Here is a 25471-nt window from a genome sequence, read left to right on the forward strand (position 1 = left end):
GAAGGGCAGACACATGGTGCTACACCCCTTAAGGTGCTGAGAATGGCTTCCCCACCCTCCTGGCACCCAAGCATGCATGTGCCTCACAAGTCAGGAATCTCTGTCCTCAGGTAAGTTCCTGCCTTAGGCAGGGGCAGGGAGCAGTGGAGAGGGAGCAATGCCTTGCAAAGGCACCCGTACCTGAGCCCGGGGCTGCCTGAGAGGGAGGCAGCAGCCAGTGCTGGGAGGAGGGGCCACGAAATAGGAGAGGCAGGAAAATTCCAGAGGGTGAAAGTTATGTTGAGAAGATGCAGGGACACATGTGGAAAAGACTTGGGCATGGTTCTCCCAGAGGTTATTATTACTATTTATTAGTTCAAGAGCAAAGAGCAAAGGCTCTTCTGTGCCTCTTTTCTTATTTCAGTGTTAAGGAGCCACCATAAGCCAAATTAATCTTTAACAAAGAATAGTTCCTCCTGTTTTTTGTGGGAACTCTATCCTAATGATGGTGGTGGCTGGATCTCCCCTGAGCAGGTACACAGAGGGAGGCATAAGTCTTTCTTTATCAACCTTAGTGATGCAGCCAGCATAGTCTTTTGACATAGTGCCTGGCCTGCAATGTGCTAAGATGAAACACTCCACTTTCCTGGACCCCCTGTGTTTGCAGGAGTTCAGATCTTGCCAGATAAGCACAAGGGGAACTGGAATTTCACAGAATCACAGAATGGTTTGGATTGCAAGGGGCCTTAAAGATCATCAACCCTCCTACTATGGGCAGGGAACCTTCCACTAGGGTTACTCAGAGCCCCATCCAGTCTAGTGTTCAACATCGCCAGGGATGGGGAGACCACAAACTCTCTGGGCAATATTTTACTTCAAAATGGAAGTGTAAAGCCTTTTCAGAGCCTTTAATTACAAAACAAAAGTTGCAAGCTTATCATCAGAAGTGGGCTCTAAACTATTTTTCACAAGGTAGACAGAACAGACTCCTCAGAGTCCCCCTGAGGTGCTGCTTCTCTGCACACACCATAGCAGGATTTCTCTGTCAGAGATTTTGTAGTCTTCAACCTGGAGAGGAGATTTTGAATTCTTCACATACACTGGCAAATTTTACAGTCAGAGTAGCTGCTTAAAGTAAGGTTGGAAAAATCCTTCTTTTGTGTGCAAAATATTATTCTGCCACATACACATATGCACAGACACATCTCCAGCCATGGGGTGGTTCATTAGTCCATTGAGCCAGGACAGCATGTGGACCATGGTTTATCACTGCTCTGACACCAGCATTTATTTCTTAACTGGCAGCAGTGTAAGTGAATGTAGTTTCTTGAAAGGCTTGGCATTCATACTGTCCTTGAAAAGTCCTTCATCAGCAGACAAAGGGTGGTGGGGCTGATGGAGCAGAGGAGGATACCTTTACTGCATTTGGATATGTGCCATGGAAAGCACCCATGTACCATCAGGGAAGTACCAGTGCTGGCCCTGGGGCACACTAGAAAGAAAGTGCTCTAGGGAGAGCAGAATCCAGGTATGAGTCACTGCAAATGCGTGCAATAGTGATCTGGTAAGAATACGGCTGAACATGGGATTATGTGTTTTTCCCTTAAACATCTACGTTAATAAAGATGTAATCTGCATTAGAATGGGAAAACATGTAATAGATAATTAGATTATAATTTTCAAATAAACCTTATTTTGACTTAATGCACTGTACCTTTTACTTGCTGCACTGTATTTTATTTAGGTAGTGTTTAAGATCTCCCATAACAGACCAGGCATCTCTTCTGTGCAAACACAAACTCACAAGATTCCCTGCTTGGGGTCTGGGCCATTTTTTTCTCCTGCATATTTTCTAGTACAGCCTCCAGGAAGCTCAAGATTATTATGAAGATATAAAATCTTAATTGGAAGCAAATTTCTGTTTCCTCTTTTATTTTACTGAAAAAACCAGTGTTGTAGAAGTCCATTACTCCTTTAACCATAATCTATAAATGCTTTTAATTACATCACCTTTCATGGTATGACATTAATTACAATTACTTAAAATGCTGTACATGGCTCAGGTATCACAGAGAACAGTTTCTCCTGAAGTGTTATCAATAAAAGCATACATGATAGAGCCACAGATTTATGGCAAATAAATACTAATTTTACTTTTGCTAGACATTACAAACATATTGAGGTGGTTAAAAAAATTTAAAAGTATTTGTTGAAGGAAATTTCCAATACAAAGAAAAATTTTTTCTCCACATTACCGTTTATGGATCGTGCCCCACACACGACTAGTGCTGGGCAGAAGGATGTAAATACACCTGAACTCTCTTGAATAGTGTGAATGTCTTTCCTTTCCTCGTGGATCAGGTTTAAACTGGGTATAATCAGGTTTTCTGTGAGAAAATAATTTTAACAACCATCTGTATATGGCCATTTGGAGGAAGTAAAATACTAAACGTGTTTTTCTTGCATATTAGTGACAGTAAGACCACTTTAAGTCTAATTAATGATAAAGAATGATATAATGGGAGTAATTTCTCCTAATCACAACCATCCTAAAATTAAAATAACAAATTATGAAAAATATCAAAATGATTCCTTCCAAGTAATGTCCAGTAAGAATATTTTTGAGATTTCCCTTTTGTGAACAGAAAACACTGGTTTTTGTGTTACAGTGCTTATAAAATGGGCAAAATTTTGATTTAATTGTTCATTTAGAAGTGGTCTTGGAAGCCGTTTTCAAGCAGGTGTATTTCTGTAGATTATTCCCTCAGTGTGTTCATGACATACGGCATTCCTAAATGTCACAAATCATCCTGGGACACCACATATTGTGCAGTGCAGATTATTTATTTTGCTAAGTCCAGGTTTTTCCTTCTTAGCTTTAGAATTTGGAAACAATCCCAAAAGTAATAGGGAAGTTTGAGAACCTTCTCTTAAATATGCCTCTTGGCTGGCTCCCTTTCCTGTTTTCTTGGCCTCTCCAGGGACACATAATCAGTGCTACTCATGCAGTCCTTATGAAGTTGCCTACAGGCCTTCTCAACTTCTTACATTTCAGCCAAAAAAAAAAAAAATTAGCAGACTGTTTTGAAAACTAGGCTTTTTCTTTTAATTCACAAAGTCTAGCTGTTTTGCAGTGCTGGATAATGAAGCTTCATGTGGCTGCTCCCAGCTCTCCCACACCTGCAATGTGAGGGGTTATAAATCAAATGCAGTAGTTTACCTTGCTTTGCTTCCAGCTGGGTCAACCTCCCCCCAAAACAAAATTCCAGAAAGCAAAGAGCCATAACAATTGGTTGCTGCACATAAATGCTTCTCTATCATTACATAAAGAACTTCATAATAATCATAAAAAGCTGGACTGGTTATTCAGGGATTTCACAACTGGAGATAAGGTATCTAGGTTTGTCTGCACTTGGATGTTCCTTTCAGCTATTTACCTTTTCTTATGATTTTGGTATCAAAAGGGTTGGGTTTTTTTCCAGATCCCTTCATTTACTAAACCAAACACAGGCCGAAAGGCATCGATGAAGTCCAGAACAAGATTTGGATTGATTTATTTGTTTATAGTCAAGAGGGAGAATGAATGCTGAATTTCAGCAACAGCTACATGTTTACGCGAATTTGAATCTAGCAAAATGAATGGCTGTCTGCCAATTAAAAAATTCACCTCTCTTAAATCTTACAGGCTTAAAACTCATTTGTCAATAATCTTATTTTATTTATGAACATGTATTATAAAAGAAGAACCATCATTCTTTATGTTTCTGGCGATGTTTGGGTTTCAAAATCTCACCTCTTGCTTTTACAGCTGAAATAAGCACCCTTTGCCTGTTAGATGATATCCTCTCACATTCTGCCCTTCACACCTTCCCCCCACTAACATTGTGCAATACGTATCTTGAAAAGGATCAGCTTTGCTTTGAATGGAGCAGAAAGCCTCTTGAAAAAGTAGTATGTGGTCAGGTAGTGAATGTGTTGCTACATAATGTATACCAAAGAGCTGAATCAAAGACATTTAGCCCTTTTGCTAACTTATTAGGCACCTCCTAAGCAAGGCTTTGGGCTTTGATCTTCCAGCCTTAGTGGCCTTTTACTATTGTTTAATCTAATTATATCAAACTTCACTGGAGCCAACCAGAGTCCCCACACACTGATCATCAAAAAGTGAAAGCACTGTTTTAATTACACACATATTTCCTATATGTGGCCAGGTGTCACAGGTCTGGTTGTCACATCCTTCTACTATCCCAGACTCCTCAGTGCAGGAGTCTTGTCAGCACCATCACTGTGAATGCCATGATCACAGTTCTGGATATGTAGAAGTGTTACAGAATAACATAAAATTTAAAGGAGGGTGAGAGCCTTGGTCCAATACTGCCAGATGAGCATCCTTCTGATGGCACCCTGAGTTGAGATACACATGACAGTTCCTGAGGTAACTATGAACAGGGATTTTATATAGTCCCTGCAGAAGGATCCTGTATTCCTTCAGAGCTTGTTTTGTGCTGTCAAGCGACTCCATGAGGGAAGAAATAATCTCCCTAATGCTGTGTTGCCAAATAGTGTTCAGCTCTGAAAAGAGAAAGCCATGAGGAGAGGAAGTCTCAGGTGCTGGGGTCCAGGGATATGGAGAGGGTGACTGGGAAGAATATCCTACACAACCCAGGGAGATGCTGCAGGCCCAGACAAAGATTAGCTTTGATTTGGGAGGGGGTGTTGTTATCCAGTGAAAAGGGCATCAGACATTATCAGGAGGTCTGTATTGCACATCATATGCGTTGTTGCCAAGTGCTGCTGCTGTCCTGCTGTGTATTTCCTTGGATCATCCCTCACACTTCTGTTTCCCATCCCAAAGTCAGACAATCTGATCTGGCTCTTAAGGCTCTCCTGATGCACTGATTCCAGAGCAGTCCTGACCCCCACCTATGCTTCCACAGCAAACAAGGGTGATTCATGCCCTTTTGAATTCACCTGTGATAAATGCGGACATTTACAATGCCTTTTTTTTCTGTCTGTAATCAATTTCTTGCAGGAATAGAAGGGTTTATCAAATAAATAGACTGAGAGTAAAACAGAAAAAATAATTGATTTTCTGGATTTTTTGCTCGTGGTGGAATTTACAGCCATCAGAGAAGTGAGCACAAAAACTTATAGATATTTTTTTTTTAAGCTTTTAAGTAATTTTGCTGACACTATGTAGTATGGAAATCTTCACTGATTCAGGAATTCCTTTAAAGGTCTTAAGAAATTAATAAGTTGAGCTGAACTGATGAGTCTGTTACACTCATAATATTGTTCATGGACACAGAGGAAGCATACCTTATATAAGTAAATCCAAAACTTGTTAGTATAATGGGAAATGTATCAATCTAATTATAGAACTATTATTAGTCTAGATCTAATTGTTACTGAAATAAAATAATAATTCTTTTAGACAAAATCTCAATTATAGTAATATGGTCAGTCCCTTTTCTCAGGCAGCCAGCAATAGGACAAGAGGACACAGTCTAAAGCTGCGCCAGGGGAGGTTTAGGTTGGACATTAGGAATTTCTGCACAGAAAAGGTGATTGTGCATTGGAATGGGCTGCCCAGGGAGGTGGTGGAGTCACCATCCCTGGAGGTATTTAAGAAAAGACTGGATGTGGCACTCAGTGCCATGGTCTGGTTGACAGGGTGGTGTTTGGTCACAGGTTGGATTTGATGATCTCAAAGACCTTTTCCAACCTAATCAGTTCTGTGATTCTGTAATACAACTGAAATCATAACACACACAGTTTTTAGTAGATATCCTTTTTCTCAGGGTAATCGTCACCCTTGTACTGCACCTTTGAGTCCTGAAGTCAGCAGCTTTGGGCTACTGGAGAGAGTGACACAGTAAGTCATCAGCCTCTGAAGACCCTCTTTGGGAGGAAGATTGTATTGATGCAATTGGTTTCTTCCTCCTCCCTCTAGGATCCACCTGAGGTACTTGTTAGTTTGCTAACATACTTGCACACTTTTCTTTTTTTTTCTTCGGTCTACACTGTCACATTACATCAGAATTTTATATATATGATGCCTTCTACATGGGTGAGTTACTGTTTCTTTGTTCTGCTTTCCCTAAGTCAGTTTAGTGCAGCTCTACACTTTATCATCCCACATCAGCCTTTCCCTGTGTCTCTGCTTCTCAGGGCCTCTGCTATTGTATCAGACCTGTGTTTTTTCTCAATCATTGTATTAGGGTTGTAAATATTTTATTCTACAGGAGACAGCTGCTTATTACTGCTACCAATATAAAACTGAGATTGTACCATGCAATGATAAACAAATAAATTATCTGTAGATACTGGGTTAGTTAGAAAAATTGCTGCTACAGCCAAACTGAGTAAAACAAAGCTGCATGCAGACGAAGGAGAGAGCAACCTGACAAGGCTCAGTCCCAAGGCTGTGCAAACTCACTGCAAAAGTGATGGCCTCTCTGTAGCAATGACGTGGCCACATTATGGAGTTACATGGTTGCCAAAGCCCTAAAGTCTTCTTCTCACCGGTAGTAACACTGTCCATCTCACTGCAGCAAGCAGTGCTTCTTATGCAGTTGTTTAGGTCAGAAGGCACCTCTGGACATCATCTGATCCAATGCCCAGCTCAAAGCAGGGCCAGCTTCAGTGGCCTTCAAAAGACAACAGTGGCTCTGCTCTTCAGGGCTATTCTTAACAGTGGCTTTTCTCACCGACTGAAATCCAAGGTGTGATACTGTTGTGGTTTAACCCCAGCTAGAAGCTAAGCACCACACAGTCGCTCACATCCATCTCCCTTCCCTGGCCTGACGGGGGAAGAAATAGGAAGGGTGAAAGTGAGAAAACTTGTGGGCTGATACAAAAACAGTCTAATAATTAAAATAAAAACAATTGTAGTAATAATTTATAATAACAACAGCAATATTAATAAAGGGGGGGGGGGGGGCGGGCAGCAGGGCACAGTGGGAGGATAACAAAGAGATAGAAAAATAAAGCCCAAGAAAGTCAAGAGTAAAAAAATTGAAACAATTCCTCATCTCCAATCAAATGATGCCCAGCCAGTTCTCAAAGGGCAGTCCCCCCACCTACTTTATTGTTGAGCACGATGCTGTACGGTATGGAATATCCCTTTGGTCAGCTGTGTCCTCTCCCAGCTTTTTGTGTACTCCCAGCCTACTCACTGGTGGGGTGGTATGAGACTAGAGAAGGCCTTGGCTCTGTATAAGCACTGCTCAGCAGGAACTAAAACATCCCTGTTATCAGCACTTCTCAGCACAAATCCAAAACACAGCCCCATACCAGCTACTGTGAAGAAAATTAATTCTATCCCAGCCAAAACCAGCACAGGTGCCGTAAAGTAAAGAAGCCAGAGTCAATGGGCTTAATTTTCTATATGAGATAAAGTAAACCCCTCAAGCATCCCCAAACTAGCACTCTCAAAACCAGGTCCTACTGAATAGTCATAACTTTAAAATATTCCGAATTTTTAGAAGTTGAAAGAATTTCAACTTTTTAAATTAACTTTCTTTATGCTATATTGTTGGTCTAACATTATTTTAGTTGAGCAAGGTGGAGAAGTAGGAGCCTGGGCAAGGTATTGCTGGCACACCTTGCCAATCAATTAAGAGGCCTTATCTCTGATGACACTGCACCTATTCCTGTGCAGAGCTGGAATTCCTTGTGACATGGGGTTTCCCAGAGGCTGGAGTGTGTCTGCTTGGGTGGAGTGTGGAGCCCAGCAGCCTCGGGGAGAGCAGGGTGGGGGAAGTGAAAAAGGAAGTGGATACTGATCTTTTGCTCCCCGGGGCCCTTGGTGAGCTGGGAAGAAATCTGCCAGTGAAAGGTGCTGTATGTCCAGGATCACCAAAAGCAGCTGTATTTATATGCTTATCTTAGAAGTACATGTTTTAAAGGAATTTACTCAATGTGTCAATCTACTCAGATGGAAATAATCAGCAGAAGTAGTGGTGTTTCATTTAAACACTCGGTTATATTTCATGGGGATTTATATGCTTAAATAAGTTATAGAGGGGTTATTTGAGTGAACCAGCCAGTGGCTTGATGGCAGAGCTGAAAAAGAGCAGAGGGAGGCATCCTGCAATCCTGCATGTTGAGCTGACACTAGGCCAGCATGCCCTTCTCACTGTCCCAAGGAGAGTACTCTGTATTTCGAAAAGGAAAGCGAGTTCAATGTGGCAAAAGTAAGATAAAGTTCAAAGTCTGGGAGTTGTAGTGGAGCAAATACAGTCTAGAAATATGTAAAAGGAGGGTGTCAAGAGGATGGAGCCAGGCTTTTCTCAGTGGTGCCCAGCAAGAGGACAAGAGGCAATGGGCAGAAGCTGATGCACAGGAAGTTCTGCCTGAATATGAGGAAGAACTTCTTCACTGTGTGGGTGACTGAGCACTGAAACAGATTGCCCAGAGAGGCTGTGGGGTCTCCCTCACTGGAGATATTCAAGAACCATCTGGACACAATCCTGTGCCTTGTGCTCTGGGATGACCCTGCTTGAGCAGGACCAAATGACCCTCTGTGGTCCCTTCCAACTTGACCTATTTTGTGGTTCTGTGGTTCTGTGAAATTAATTTCAAGCAACAATAGCAGTTAATCATGCAAAAGATTTAGATGCCATGAGCTCTTCGTCTCTAATTTTTAAATAAAGTTCCCTGCTAAAAAACATAAAACCATTTGGAAAAGAAGTCATTCAGGCAAGGCTTTGACCCATATTGTTTACAATGTAAAATGAAAACTTTCCTGATAAACAGTCTATGAATTGACCTATACATTTCCCTCTAGTGGCAAAGTGACATAGTCACTATTTAATCTCAAATTAGTAATTAATCTGATGTTGTTTTGACTTGTGGCAGTTTTTCTTGTAATGTATTCCAATAATTGAAATTACCATGTTCTGGGTTACTATTTGTAATATTCCAGGAAGTGAAATTACTCCATTTCTCATTCCTGTTTTTTTTAAATGTAAAACATCAACCTTGTTCACTTCTTGTCCCTCATTATGTTCTTAAATTTTCCTATTTCAGACTTCCTGTAAGAAAAACAGTAATGAATAAACATAAGCTATCAGCTCTATGAAAATCTGCCTAAATCAAGTAAGTGTGTAGACTAAGTCCTGATTGATTTATGGTAATGGAGAAATTTTTCATAACTCCAAATAAATCTGATCTTTCTTCTTAACACAATTCTATGTTGTTGTATCCTTAAATGACCTGCTGGTAAATAATTGTATATATAACCAAGTTCTTAGTAAGTAAGATATTAGCCATAGACATGTTTCTCAGCTTTGGTCCTTAGCCAGTTTGTTCTCAATTGTCCAGTACCCCAAACTAGAGATGACTGACCAAAATGTTGATAGTAGACCAGATAACTGGTCCTAATGTTGCACCATGCAGTCATGTGCTGCCTTTAAAAATCTGGGATTTTTGTTGAAAATTATGTGGATATTCCCATATATATTTCCCCCCAAAGCCTTATCATTCCGCAAATACACTGATGCATCTTCTAAATACTTTTACTCACTTTTGACTGGACCACAATATGACTAAGTGGTTAGAGTTACTTGTGATTGTACCGCTGGACTGTGTGGATATGGGCTGAACAAGCATGGACTGAATTGAAGGGTAGCAAGAGTATGTAATGAGATTCAAGCTAGGAAAACCATGAGTTCATTTGACTGGGTTGGGCCCAAGATAGAGAGGGGTCAATTGATGGATGTTGATGGAGGGGAATTGTCGGAGTATAGAAAGGTGCAACTGGGCAATGTTAGCTCAGTGGGAGGGAGCTGTGGGCCTCGTCCCTTCCAGGCTTGGGTCCAGATTTGTAAAGACTGTTTTGTTTCATCCCCACCATTTATTCTACATGTATTTCTGAAAGCCTTTCCTTTATCACTGGAAGTGGTGATATATATCACGCATTTGACTTGCAAAGTAATCACCCCCTTCTTTATGCCTGCCTTGCAGGGCTCTTCCAAGAACAAGCTCAGCCATATCTGCTGATGATCTATTTGAGGAAAACCTTTCCCAGTCCCACCCTTCTGGGTGCTGATAGGGCAGCAAATTAAAAATTCAAAGCCTCTGGCATAGGTGTGGCTGTTTCAGATACAGCAGAAACTGAAGATACCTCCTCCTATCTTTCTTTGATGTTAATCAGTTATCAAGACATTGGCTGGTTCCAGCACTCTGTCTAAACCAATGATGTCATTTCTACGAGTAGGCTTGAAGCCCTTGGCAAACCAGCCCTGTTTGTTTCCTCAGTCCTTATGAGCTCCGTTATTGCTATTCCTTATTGAAATTCAAGGCCTTTGGAAATTCAGTTGATGTTAGAGCCAAACTCAGAACTCTGAAGCTCTCCCTTTCTGCACACCTCTTGGGACAGGGACCAGAGCATAACTCCTGTGCTACAGCTGGCTTGCCTAAACACCACAGGCAGCAGCTGAGTGACCAGGAACATTTTCTGGAGAGTCACCTTGTCCTTGGCTAAGACATAAAATCTCTGTAAGAGATTATTCAACAGAATGTGACTGTAGTTGAAATACCAAGAACAGACATGATTAGTGGGTCAAGAATCTCTGACTTTTCTCCCTTTTATTTTCTCAAAAAATGCTCATGCATTACACAGAAGTCCTAAAGCCACTTGAATCCACTCTCCATGTGAAAGAGCTTCTCACTTCATGCCTTGTCCAGTGCCACATAAGTTTTTTCAGGCATATGATTTTATAAATTAACATTTATCAATCAGTTCATCCTCTCTATTGCACAGTATTTTACCATGACTGAGACATGGAAATGAAGAAAATCCTGTCTAATTCATACTTGCTCAGAGACCCCACCTGCTCTTCAGTGACTCCCTCTATGCACCTTTTTTTTTCATACGTGCTGTCAGTTTTATACCCAAGGTAGTGGGAGAGTGCTAGCATTCCTCTCTCAGGGCACAGTCACAGGAATTCCCAGGGTGCTTACTGCTCAGAAATGGCAGGCATGGCAGAGGCTTACACACAAGACCAAGATGGAAATAAATGGAAAACTTAACATAGCTATAAATAGGCAGAGCTATTATTTAAGCTTCCACGTACAGGAATTAGCTGCTTTAAGGAAGATCTTTGGTATGAAAATTCTCTAGAGAGGATAACTGGAGAGGCCCCAAATAATCTTATTTATGTTTGCCAAGTGACAAAAGCTAGTAGTTTGCTAGTAGTTTAAAGGGTATTGGTAAGGACACCAAAAAAATAACAAAACGTCCTTTGAAGTCTAGTAAATATAAGGAGATAAATAATTTCAGATTATCAAAGATACTATGGGCAACCCCGTCTCTATGAGGAGAGAACATTTTTCACAGTAGTCACTACTGAACCTAGCAGTAAGATCTAGTGATGTAAGACTGAAGCTAGAAAATTGCTATTGGAAATGAGGTACAAAATTTTAATTGTGAAATTGATTAAAAACTGGAGGACCTCATTGTGGGTTGGGACAGATTCTTCAGTGCCTGAAGTCTTTATATCAAGATTGAATGTCTCAGAAACCATTTTGTTATTTCCTCTTGAGATTACTGGACCTTATACAGGAATCACTGTGAGAAATTCTATGTTCTGTATTTTGTCAAAGGTGTCAACATGGTCCCTTTTGACCTTAACACCTGTGAAAAAAATCATAATAGAAATAAAAGCTGTAGCATTTTCCAGGATAGGACAAAGATTGAGAAAGCAACCCCCTCCAAAACAAACAATGTAATTACAATGGCAGAAGAAGGCAGGTGAATAAAGCAAACTGGATCCACCAAATGAAAACATGATGTTGCTGTAACACTACCTTCCTTCACTGATCTCACCCAGTCCAACATTCACATAAATCAGGCAGGGGTGTGCCTGAGAGGCATTAGTTCACTGAAGACATCTGACTCAGGTCAGAGACCGCATGATAAACTGGAGCATGGCTCCAGGCACTCGCCTTGGGATTGAGCAGCAACCTGCACTGATATATATGCCCTGCTGAAATGCATCCAGATGATTTGGTTCACCAGGTCAAAATGATACCAGCTTCTCACCCCACCCTGTGTCCCACCTGGCTCATCCATAAACAAGGCTTACCATTCCTGCATGCTCCTGGTGGCATGGGGCTGAGGTAAGCCGGCAGAAGGCTGCTGGGCAGCTCTCTTACAGGCACATGCTCCATTTCACTCAAGGCAGCAAAGTACACACACACGTGGCATTTTCAGAAAATCTGCTCCCTAAGTCAACATGAAAATCCCTGCTGACGTCAGCAGACACGGGCATAGGCCGCTGCTCAGGGCTTTTACACTCATTCACCCGTCCTTGTAGGTGGCAGAGCAGGACACCCTGGCACCTACATGTTCATCAGTGTGACACTGGTGTGAGATGGCAACACAGAGATCAGAGCCAGCCCTCAGCTTTAGCAGGTCTCAGCTCACCCCCAAAACAGAGGTGTGGAACAAACCAGTCAGGAACCTGCCCAGCTTGAGGGAAGGTGACCTCCTACAAGGTGCTTACAGCCTGACCACACTGCCCCGATGGGAGGAGACAATTCCTGGGAGGTTCCTGAGGGAGAAATGCCTCAGGAGAAGCTCAGGACCTTACCACTTAGAAAAATTAGGTGAAGATCCATTTGTCTTACTTCATTTGATAGAAGTTCATTTTTACCAATAATTGAAATCCATTTTCATATATTTTCTAAATAAAGATACACAGTGAGCAGAGCCTTTTTCCTGTGAGCATCCCCTTACATTTCCTCTGCAGCCAGTCAATCCACATCCTTTAAATAAAAACATTGACAGGGCAGTTGCAACCAGCAGTGCCTTTACATGTGTTTTCTCACAGTGCACAGATCAAAACCTCTTTGCTAGAGCTAGCTTGGGCTGTTTAGGATGGAAAGAGTTGTTGGGATAAGTATATACGACAGCTCTACCTTGCATCTCCAGGCAGGCCATGCTCTCCTGTCCCTCCTCCCCTCACCTTTCTCATGCCCTGGGGAAGCCTCTCTGCCAGCCTCCTCTGCTCCCTCACCTGACCCAAATCCCCACTCTCCTTCCTTGACACGATGCCATATCCTATACCCAGTGCACATGTCCTTCCTTCCCCTTACACAACGGTGAGGGAGGAGCTGTGGTCTGGCTGCAGACATCCCAGGCTGGAAATGTCTCTGCAAAGCAAGCTTAGCTTGAGATGAATGCTGTAGCAGTACCTCAGGTAAAATCTGCTCTTCAGATGCGATGGTCCCTTGTGGTCACCTCTGGAAAGGCAGCCCCGTGTTTCTGAGGAACACCCACCCGGGTATTTGTGTGAAGAAGATCTGGCTGCTCTTACCCACACTGAGAGATAGCTCAGGGAAGTGGTGGCTCTCCCAGCCAGGACTTCTCATGCAGCTTCAGACTGTGACAAGGTGTGAAACCCGGTCCTGAGAGGGGCACTTAATGACAAAAATCATACACTTAAAAACCTTTCAGACTTCACAAAAATAAGAGCAGTCACTTAAGTTACTGGCATAGATTAACTCTGCTGATGGTCCCTGGAAATGCCTGCATGACCATCTTGTCAATGGGAAATACTCAAAGCAATTTCACCTGAAATCACCCTAAGACTAAAGAGGAAAAATAAGGACAGTGGGAGGTGCATTGGCAGATGGATGGGATGTAAGGAAGTTATCATAACTGTCTAACACTGGAGCATGAGAAAGCACCTTTATACGCAATAGTACAAAGAAATTTCAACAGGTATGTGATGCATGCCAACCAGCATTGCAGCAGCTGGTACTGGCAGCCTGGCAAGGAGCGCTGTGAGACACTCAGTTTCTCTAATAATTAAGAGCTTGCTCCTGCCAGCTGCCAAGTATGCCCGTCTTCTGTCCCTTTCAGCTGAAGGTAAGGACAGTCATATCTGCATGACAAGAAGCTTCGGCAGGATGACAGGCTTTGAGGGCCAAAATTTCCTCAATAAGATTGCATTAAACATTTACATGTTAAAAAAAAAAATCTGGGACTAAAATTAAAAATCAACAGCTCTGTCTACCAATACATAAACCTCATTTTCTTACCTTTCTCCTGATCTGAGTTTTTAAAATATGCTGAACTGTGGGAAGCTGTTCCAGCCCTGCATAATGAAAATGCAGTTTGTGGAACTGATGAATTGCAGCTTAGCTGTTAAGTACAGGACATCCAGCCTTTACTGCTGCCACAAACCAAGTTCTTGGCAAAATTTGGCAAAACCAGAAAATGTTATACATGAGTAGAAGGACATATCTTGATTAAATACCTGAAGGAGAAAGCTTATCTTTATATCATGCATGTTCTTGTCAAGAACAGTCTGGAGAATCTGAGACAACCAATGGATTCCTAATTTTGAAATTATGTCAAATTCAGAATACAAAAATAGTAATAGGATGGTAAGATCATGTTACGGTCATCTACTGTACAGAGCATCCCATGGTATTCAAATAAATACAAACATTTTATAATCCCTGAGAATACATTTGATCTGTGGAGAGCTGGATAGTTTAAGTTTCTGTTAATAGCCCAGAATGTTTTTTTTGCTGCAATTGAGAAAGTTTTGAAGTAATTGAAAGCAGAGACTACTTTGAGATAAGTAGGTTTTTGAACACTCTTGCTACTTCTTCCATTCATTGACTGAGTAATATCATTTGGCTGGGATATGGTGAACATCAGTCAAAATCCTGGAAGACCTAGATTTCACAGGTGATATCTGAATCATTGACCAGACATGATGGCATGTGACTGCAGAGACTGACAACGGGAGGAAACTGAAACACACAAACTTACAAAGCAGGAAGCTGATAGAGCAGGGAAGATAAAAAGGATATTGAATAATGTAGCAAAACACACAGACTGCAGAAGTAGAGTCATTCAGGCTGAAAACTTTGTGAGTTTGGTCCTATGACATGAAAGGAGATAATAGTACTGGGACTGGAGGGGAACCAGTTGCTTTTACTGTTTCAAAGTGATGTGTAAATTAAGATTAATGGAGAAATAAACTTCAATTCTTAACAGAAATGTAAGGGAAATTTTATTGAACAGGTCAGAGACACTGGGAACCACAAAGGAACTGATGAGAATACTTCTAAACATTGCTATCCCTCCACATTGTAGACAGTAATGGATGGTTGGATGGATGACAAATGAGAGCACAGTATAGTACAAGGGAGACACATCAAAGCTACTATTAAAGAAAGTGGAAGTGGATTAGCTACTGTCTGAGGAAATCAGATATCAGAGCTAGCAGTCAAGCCATGGAGTGGAGTCTACAGGGAACAGAGAAAAAAGGAAGACCATAAAGGTTTGTGCTAAAGAAAATTAGTCTGGCTTGGAAAGACATCAAACAGCACTCTAAGAAAAAGATGAGTTATGGATCATCTCAGAGGCCCTAAGAGTCTCCTAGATAAGTAATATTAGGAGGAGACTTGTCCAGTATGCCTTTAGACAAGTCTCTGTGAATTGCATTGGAAAATGGAGCTCTGTTAAACAGGTGGCTTACATGTGTTCTCATGAGGGTGACACTTGACTGTGCACTGATGACACATTGCCTGCTTAATTGATATCTGGTTGAAATATATGGCAACTGTAATATAGGACATTAAAAAAATACAATTTTTATTTTTTTGCACTGTGCTACTACACTGCTGATGGCTGCTGATGTCCAAGGCAATTGTTGTGACACAGACACATTTCAACTTTTTCTTACCCTGTCACAGCAGTGACCTCACTCAGCTTTCTTCCCTTCTCTCCTCTCAATGACTCTCCTGTTTCTCACTTTGTTCTACACCAGCCAAATTTTTTTCTCAGTCACTTGTCTCCCCTTTACTTTAGCCACTGATTTCCCTCACTGCCTTTATATATATTTTGTTGTGACCAAAAGGCAGGAACCACGAAGTGGACTTCAAGTTATATGGAGAGGAGGAACAGACACAAGTGGGGACCAGACACAAGGATCTGTATCTTCACACATGTTTTGTGGAAAATACAAGTCACTTCCCTTCATGGAAGGACCAAGCTTCCCTCCTAGGAATCTGCAGCAGAAATTGCTCTCAGAGGAGAAGAGAAAGAAATGTTTTGTATTCAGTATTGACACAAAGTTAGCTAGTAATTAGTGGGGGTAAGCTAACCAAAAGAAACTATATAGAGCACACACATAGCTTTCATGTCAACAGCCTTGCAGAGTGATTGAACCATGCCTAGTGCTTATGAGTCCAGGAGACTATCCATCTAACCAAAATACAATCATTCATTAGGCAGGCTACTGGAACTAGACAGATGTGGAATTATTGACATTTAGAAACTCATTTTCAGAGACAGGCATCAGCCAGCAAATGGGAAATATCTAAGCCAAAGAGACTATTGTAATGTGCAAAATAAATAATGCACACACTGAATTATTTATTAATTAATTAATGGTGTCATAAACAAACTTTTACTGCTTAGCCCTTCAAAAAGTGTAAACTCATCTAAGTAAAATCCAACTCAAGCTAAAAGGAAGGGAAAATTATTCTGGATACTGAAAGGAGTGAAGTAAAAAATCTTAAAGAACATTTTTGCTAAACTTCCTACCTTTGGGTTCACAGAGACTGGAACTACCAAAATACCGATGAAAACAATATCTCTAGTGTAGTGATTTATCAAAATACTTCACAAAGTTCTTAACATACACTGTTAAGAACACAAGTTCCGCAATGTCATTTCCATCTACTTATCCTAACATCCACTCATCTTTAGTTGCCAGTGACTTCACTCATGGCTTATTAGCAGTTCCTGCTTCTAGAAGCTTTGCCAGTAAATTGGCAAAGAGTAGCAGTGGCACAAATATTTGCTCATGCAAACCTTTTTTCCTTTAAACACACTGTTACTAGAATGAGGTTCTATAAGGTGTACAGTTTTCTTACCTTAGAGCTGCTTACAGAGAGTTAAGCTCTCTATCTCCTTGTCTGCTAAAATCATAGTCCAACCCAGTCCCAATCCAGTCTCAAAGAGAAATATCCTTCAGCTCAATTTTTGGAATCATGACTTTTGGCTGAAAATGCTTTAGGGAGTTCTCACACTATTACAAACTCACACAGTGATGCAGGAAAAACATTAAAAGCCCTGAGGTGAAGTAGACCCAACCATTCTTTGACCCCACTGAAAGTAAGCTTGCCACATGAAGACTTAGCTGTTCTGTCAGTTTCCTTGGCTTATTCCTAACATATTTTCTGAGGAATAGCATGTGATGGAAAATAGTTTCTTCCTCCCACAAAACTACAAGACTTTGAAATCTTTCCTATCCTGAGTTGGCCCAAACCCAAGACTTTCTGAAGCAGTTTGCAGAAACCAAGAGATGCCTCACCAGCCAGAAGCCTGGTCTGAGGTGTTCAGCACTGATTGTCCTTCTCCCTGGGCTAGCAAGCCATTTGTTCCACCTGCCCCAAGGTGAAAGGAACCATTAATAAAGAAAAGAAACCATTATGTCTGCAAAATGAGCAATTTTCTATAACAAGCATAGGAGCTTTCACAGAAACCACCCAAAACACATTCCTAATCACTCCCCAACAGAGAAAACACTTGGGAAGGAAAACAGTGAGTGCTGTTCCCTTGGCCTGGAGCTGGCAGGGTGTGTATCCAGCCTTGGGCTTTTTTCTCATCCCAGAGGAGGGCTCTAATCCCAACCAAACGGGATGTTGTGACCAGATAGCCTGTTTTGTCTCTACAAACACTTCTCTTTCTCTCCCTTAAAATAAAAGTGAAGAAAAAGAAAGGGAGAGGAGAAGAGAAGAGAAGAGAAGAGAAGAGAAGAGAAGAGAAGAGAAAAAAGAAAAGAAAAGAAAGAAAAGAAAAGAAAAGAAAAAAGAAAAGAAAAGAAAAGAAAAGAAAAGAAAAAAGAAAAGAAAAGAAAAAAGATTAAAAGGATTTGTTCGATACATACACGTCCTAGTGAAAGATTCTCAAGCCTGACCAGAGCAGGCAATATCTGATGAAAAGCATTTGGCTGCAGAATTCATGACCAACTCTGTTTGAAAACTGCTATTCAGAGGTAGCTTTAACCACTGCCACCGCTCTCTCTGGACTCCTCAGTGTTTGCTTTTCCATTGCCCCTGGTAAATTTGCACAAGGGTTCAAGGTCTGCAGCCGTGCGTGCACCCTTTGCCAGCCTTATTTCTGTGACGTGTGCAGGAAGCTCCAGGGTGACCTTTGCAGTCGATTTCGGTCCCCGCCGCCGCCCCTGCCCTCGGAGCGGCCTCCCTGCCGCAGCCCCGGCCGGAGGAGCGGAGCCGGGACGCGCCGCCGGGAGCGGGATGCGGGATGTTGCCAAGTGACTGCCAATCTCATGAAGCAATGCGGAGCTGCTGGGGCTGCCTGACCCTCCGGGACAGTTTCTGTCACTTGGCTCGCAGCACGCAGCTCTGGGCGGATATGATTTCTTGGCTTTGCCCCCAGCACAGCCTTCCTGCCAATTTCTGTGCATTTGCATTCTGCCGGTGCTCCCAACAGAAAAGGCACTGCTCCCACCGACGCCAGCCACATCTGCTGGTGGGTCACAGTGGCCCAATTCACAGCACAAACCTTCCGAAACTTCAGCCTCCCCTACCGCACCTTCTGCATCTGCCTTGAGGCATCCCGTGTGGTGATCTCTCCCAGGATAAGCCCCTGTTGCCTTTGCCCCTCTCCCAATGGCACATTGCCCAAGCCATCATATCTATAGAAACTCCAGAAAAATAATTTTATAGTCTGTGTTATTTGCTGTTCTAAAGGTAAGGGGAACAGCAAAGGAAAAAAAATTCTACTTAATTTTCAGATCCTTGATAACAAAAACTTTGTTGAGTCTACAACTAAAATATTAGGGAAAGACCATCAACAAAAGAGGTTTCTTTGGATGAACAGGAAAATCTGCAGGAAAAAAAAAAGGAGAAAATTAGAGTGGGGTAAAATCAGACAACTAGAGCGAGATGAAATCCACAGTGGGATCAAGTGGTTGACAGTGGTTAAATTAAGAAGACATAGCTGAAGAAACACAGTGTTTAGGCTTGATTCTAGTTAGTAGATAAAAGCAAGTATGCGTGGAAAGTAATCCAAACTCATTGTGCACCAGCTGCTCTGAGCGAGTGCAGCAAGGACAGCCCAGGCACTGGTACAAGTTGTACACAGCCCTAGGGCACAGTCTGTCCACGAGTCACTTCTGGCTGCACTTCTTCACACCACAAAGACAAGCAATTACATGTGCTCTTGCTGTTGCTCATATCTTTTTTGGTTTTCTGTCTCTTCTTTCTTTTCCTTAAATTCTCAGTCTGTAACTTAAAAAAAGGATGACATCACTTAGTAGAATGTAATTAGCGTAAACAAGGGAAATTGAATTTACCAGGAAATCCTGGTTTTGCTCTAATGCTTCCTGCCTGTTCTGGATATTAGGCTCAAAAAGATCAGAGGGAGAGTACCTGTTCCATCATCAGTATGTTTCTCCTAAAAATCACTGGACATAAAATGTATGCATTTATTTTCCTATCCAGCACAGGTATTAACTCATATTCTTACTGACTGGCATCTAATGGCATCAAAAAAAGTCAACTTATAAGCACATGACATACATGGTTTAGTCCCTTCCAGTTCTTCTGCAGGTGGTTTGCCTCAATGGCCTATACCAGTTTCAGTAGTACTGTCCTGCTTCCTTAGCCCACCCTTTTCCAGTCCTGCTCACATTTCAAAGCACACAGATGCTACAGGTGAGGCATTCAGCTCAGCTTCATCTCCTTTACCTACTGCAGGGGGTTCACCTTGCTGAAGAGGCTTAAAATAGGTGAAGCAGGGATGCACTGGGGATAGGAAGTGAGGGAGCAGTTTCTTGGCATCTTTTGTAGAAAAGTGTTGCATTGGGGTGCAGCTTGCAGCTGGCCAGCTGTGCTGCTTCAGTGACCCATGGAGACTTGGAATGTACCTACCTATCTCACACACCAACGATGGGACTGCAAGCAGGTTCCCCTGTGCTGGTTTATGTATGGGCAGCAATGCAGAGCAGGAACAGAGAGCTCCGCTCCAGCTGCAGAGTTGTCCAGAAACAGGTGTTTAGCCCGTAGAAAGCCAAGACATGAGGTTATGTTAGGCCATGTTTCCTTTTCCAATTCCATGAACACCCCAAGAAATTTTGTTCATGTCACCCTCTCCCTGCACTCAGCATGGTTGCCTGTAGAGAGGCAGCACAGGATCTCATCACACTTGTTCTCAGGCAAGGTGATCTCAGCTCTATCACTTTGCCTTTTCCGGAGGTGTTTCCTGCTTCACCTCACCATGTGTTTTGCTCTGCACAGACTATGGCAAGATGCATCCTCTCACCCACTCAGTCTGTCATGCTGTGCTCCAAGGTGGTGTCCCTCCAGGAAGAACAGGCAGTGACATGGGAGAGTAATCCAGGAGACCAGCCTGTTTCAATCAGTCTCAGTCATGCCCCAGTGGCTCTCACATGCTGATGCTTTTCTCAAGGTGCCCTCTGTTCTTAAGAGTTATTCTCCTCTGGATCTGCCACCCCTGCTCACACCAAAGACAAAGCTAGGTAATTTTGGAGGGCACTGCTCAACAAAGCTGGGCTCCTGCCATGCTGTGTTCCAGCCCTGCCCTGCTCACACATCCCTGGCCAGTCATGGTGTGCTCGCAACAGGCAAGGGGTGTTTGCTGTCCAGGGATGCCCTGCCCAGCCTCTCACTGCTCGCTGGTGCTGCATATGTTTCTCTTGTTGCATGGGAAAAAGCATTAGTGTCCTTGGGTGTTTTTTTAATAGAAATACATTAATTTGGACAAAGGAAGTTAATCACCTTTCATTAAAAATAGGGATGACTGCTCTGCAGATCTAGCAGCAATATATATCTGTGGTGATTTAATGTTAGGGCCCACTCTTGGAAGAACAGCTCAATATTCCAGCTTTGTAAAGGTTAAGGTACATGTCTGATCATGATCCATTTAGAGAATATAGTTCAGACATCTAATACATAACCAAAAGTGAAAGGTACTTCTTAAAGTCTTGGGTGGCAAGCACTGCTGCCTATCCCTGTATCCTAGCACTACCCACATTCCCCCCTGCCCAGCAAGAACTTTCAACATTTTCTGCTACTACAGGTCAGCTTCTTTTGTCCTGGCTCTGCCACCACACTCTGCACTTTGACTAGTTTTCAGGGCTATTTCATGGTTGGAGTGTCTGAGTAGGGCTAAGAACTCTCCAGCACCTGTCTCCCTTCTGCCTCTGCTTTTGCAGAGCATGGTGAGCCCAAACAGAATCATTTAATCTCGTTATGTTTCCACTACTGTGCTTATAAAGACAGAAAAAATGGGACATCCTCTTCAAAGCACTTGAAAAATCTGCAGATGGAAAGTTCTATAGAAGAGCAGAGAAATGGAATAACTAGCTCTTTCCTAACAGAGAGATGTAAAATTGCTGAATTCTAATTTGAAATGATAAGTTGGAAACATGAATTTTTTTCTAGGTAAGATTTTTTTAGATTGTTGAATTGCAACACCCAGTATTAAATTTCAAAACATTGAAAGATTATGAGCATAACAAAATGCAATATGACACAAACATCTTACTCATGTCAACCTAAACAAAAAATTTGCATTTTCGATCTTTTTCTCTGCATGTGTCTACAAACTGAGCAGTGACCCAGCAGCTGTGCCATGTGTCAGTGATGTGAAATGGGTTCTGCCCCTCACACCTGACTCAGAAGAAAATTGTGAGGTCAAGTATTGCCTCACCTCTGGGAGTCTGACATCCAAGACTTTCTGATGCCCCAGAATTAGATAGGACAGCAAATTCAAATTAGGAAAAAAGCCAGAAAAAAAAGATTTTCCAGCTCTTTTGTGTGTTTTCTCTGGAAAAAGCACATTTAGGTTGCTTTGCTAATGCTCAGGCATGTGCATTGTGTAAGGTTGAGTGGGCCTCGTGGGTTACTGAGCTGTCACCAAGTATGAACAGAAATTTGTATTGTGTATAGAAGATGGGCTGCCCAGAGATTTTCTTAAGGGCTTGTTCTGCAAAGTATGTCAGAAGGGCTGCTCTCTCTCTGTGTCCACATGATTGCAACATAAAGAAACTACTGCTCAGCACAGCTAGAGGCTCAAGAGGGTTGTAAAGGTCATAACAATATAATGTGAATCTTAAATTATCTTGTTAAGTTTCCTAGTAGCTGTTTGTGACAGAATATTGTGATAAAGTCAGCATATGTGCTGTGGTGTGGTGCAGACTGGGTAAGCAGGATGTACTCATCCTTCTTCTTGGTCTTTAGCCTTCAGTGGCAGTTTTGGCAGAGACCGCACCATTTACCATCTTTAGAAATAACACCATGTCTGCCTTTTCAAACTAAGGTCTTTCTGACTTGTATGATTGCCACTCATTTGGGGACTGAAATAGACACAGCCACAAGAAGGTGTCTTTGGTGGGTAGGTCAGCAAAAGCAACCAGGGTAACCAGTGTGGAATGCATGGGATGCCTGGCCTTCCTTCAGTTCCAATTTTGCAGCTTCCTGCCTGCACAAATGAATATAATCTGAGCCCAGAAGGATATCAGATGTGTTAGTGTGAGCTCTGATTAAAACTATTACCTCTCATTATAAATGTTGCCTCTCTAGATAAGGCAGGGGCACAGAAACTGGCAATGGGACTGCCCTTAGAAGTGCCTGCAAAGACTTCCCTGAGTGTGAGATTCATCTCATGTCTCTTCAGAGTGGGATAAACCTGTTTCTCTGATTTAAAGCAAAACTGACAGTTATCCATTATTCCATCCAGCAAAGAATAAGGAATATGAACCCAAACTTGAAGCAGAGGCATTACATTTTTCTCTTCTAAACCAAATGGTGCCTTTCCATAACTGAATCAAGAGCCATAACAATCTCTGTAGCCAAGGCTGGATTAATTCGTTAGCATCAATTAATGGAATCACAATGCAGAACTACCAAAATCAGGCATTACTACTTTAAATTGAACCACTGTTGAATTTTCCTGGGTGGTACATTTCTTAATCTCTTGTTACAAGTGAAAGGTGAAAAGTCTTTTTTTAAACTTCGCTTTATTACTAAAAATAAAACTAGCATGGATGAACTTTGAAGTATATGTAATAAGTCTCATGTGATCAGAGGATCCAGTGTTGACAGGGACTCTCTTACTTTACGTAAGTTAAATGATGATGTTTTCAGGCAGTGCTAGTGGAGAGCATGTTATTGTTTGCAAACAGCATAAATCTGCTTTTGATTTGTAACATTGGTGGATCACCTCTAAGAAACAGACCAAGCTAATTTTAGGTTAGTATTTGTAATACATCAGTTCAGATCTGTCAGCACATTAGTAAAATTTAATGTTAAGGATTTCACTGAATTTCATGACAAATCCTAATACAGAATCTGGAAACCTTGGGTTTCTAAGGTGGAAACTGTGTTTAGCTTTAACACTACATGCTATTTAAAGACTTATTAAAACATTTTCCAGAGCTGCACTGGCCTGAGATATTGCCTGGGAGCGAGCTTGCAGCTGTTTGCTTGCAGCACACACAGGAACTGTGTTTCTTCTTGTGGGGCAAGTTGGCGCCTTTTTGTTTCATAGTGGTTGTGTTTCGCTGAATGCAAATAAATAAATCGTGTTTGTGTGACAAGGGCGGCCCTTCGGTCCCGAGTGCAGCCCACGTTCTCTGTGAGCAGTCAGGAACCTGCCTCCTGCTTTGTTGTTTACTGCAGTGGAGCAGCACTGCTGGAAGCTGCCTGGCGGTGCTGGCCTGCGCTCTCCTGTCACAGCAGCAGCACCTCCGTGCTGCAGGGAGCGGGGCTGTGCCGAGCTGCAGGGCCTGCCCACAGCCTCCACTGCAGGTACACCGCGGTCCCTTGGCTGGATGTGGCAGCCTGGCCAAACCCAGCCCCAGGGAGAAGGTGAAGAGCGGCACAGCTGCTGTTTCGCCCTACATCCCGATGGAGCCAGGGAGGTTTTCTAGTAGCATTGCAGAAGGGGTTTTTTACTCTTCTGTCTCCATTGCCATAAAAGGAGAAGAGCACTTTTCTACTCCTCAGAAAAACTGTGGCTAAAAACAAATGAAGGATTTTGAGTCACTCAGTAACAACGATGGGTATCAGATAGCATAAAGCAAAGATCACTCCGCTTGTCTTGTGAATTCTCTGTCAATTGATTCATTGCTTTCAGACTTTTTCAAACTTGTTTCATGAACTAAGACTTCCATGATCCTAGAAATTACAGTACACACAAAGTTTTCATCAAAACCTTTTCAAACCAAAAATTATTTATAATAAACAGAGACTTTTTTCTTCTCCAAATCATCCAAAGATAATTTCTTGGACAAATCTCATGGCTTCCGCTTTCTTTTGGAGTTGTTGGTAAGGAAGCTCCTTTAAACACAAACTGTTTGAAACAACATTACCATCTAGTGGAGAATATGATCCAGCACTGATGTGAATTCCTTAATGCAGAAATATATACATTGTGTGACTGTTTCACAAATGCTGAATAAGGAGGTCAATTAGATATTAATTTTGAAAATCAATGCTTGAAGTTATGTGACTGGTTTAACAGAGGAATAAAAGAGTCTTTGAGTTATACTGCAGGTCAGTAATACTAAAAATACAGGAAATCAGTATAAGAATCTCTGGATTAGTTTTAGTTCCATAAGATTTTCAGAAGGACACTTTGATATTCATTCTGACAAAGCAGCTAAATCTATATCTGGAAAAGAGATAACAAAATGCAATTACTCTCTCTCTGTAAATTATGTAAAATTAGAGCCTGAATTCAATCAATATAAATCAAACCCGAACTCTCATCTTTCAGGTTGGTGTAAACAGAAATCTTGAGGCAGACTCAGCCACAAGGCTTGTTCTGGAAACTTCATTAGGCCTCACCAGCTGTCTTTTCCTGCATAGATGATGTTTCAGAAGACACAAGCTTAGGAAGGTTTCTGACTGATCTTGATTCTTGTAATGGTGTTGTGTCCTATGGAAACAAAATGCCTTAATTCAGTGGAAGTTACGTAATTGGGAATGAATAATCTATGCCATAGGTACAGAATAAATCTTGGGATGATGAAAAATGACTGAAAAGGCCTTAGGAGCCATGGCCATTGCCAGCAAATTTAACATGAGTACTCAGTGGGTGCTGGAACAAAAATGTTATCTACAAACATGGAAATGAAGGACTAACCATGGGCATGCAGAAGACCACCAATGGACCATCACATACAATTTCTGTGCCTGTCTTCCAATAATTATGAAAAATGGAAGGTGGTACAGAAACCTACAACATAAATTGTCAGGGACTGATAAAATGCTTCATATTGCCTGCATACTTGTACTTTAGTGAGGAGAAGTCTTGAAGTTGACCTGAAAACACTCAAAATATGTCAACATGGAATGGTGTAGGCTGACATGAGCGAGCTCTTTCTATACTCCAAGCTTGCTGGGCACAGGCTAACTCCCATCTGGGAATCATGTGACTGCCTGAGTTTGGGCCTGCACTGAGCTC

The 25471-nt window shown here is 41.9% G+C and overlaps 1 long non-coding RNA gene across 5 annotated transcripts in view; it reads right to left on the reverse strand.

Annotated features, from left to right (window-relative positions):
* LOC121676738 overlaps positions 1-18210 on the reverse strand; it is a 73537-nt gene extending 55327 nt beyond the window's left edge. The window contains exons 1-2 of one of the 5 annotated variants that reach the window (XR_006020575.1): positions 17904-18210; positions 13183-13407 (exon numbers count right to left, since the gene is read on the reverse strand). This is a non-coding gene — a long non-coding RNA (uncharacterized LOC121676738). Of the gene's footprint in view, positions 1-12071; positions 12162-13182; positions 13408-17903 lie in introns of those variants that run through there. The other 4 variants (XR_006020573.1, XR_006020572.1, XR_006020574.1 and 1 more) reach the window with 4 other exon arrangements.
* Between the last annotated feature and the right edge of the window lie 7261 nt (positions 18211-25471).

The sequence above is a fragment of the Corvus kubaryi genome, unplaced genomic scaffold (assembly GCF_017639235.1).
Source record: "Corvus kubaryi isolate FWS band 111438036 unplaced genomic scaffold, C.kubaryi_AGA036_p1.0 split1-131, whole genome shotgun sequence".
Taxonomy (NCBI): Eukaryota; Metazoa; Chordata; class Aves; order Passeriformes; family Corvidae; genus Corvus; species Corvus kubaryi.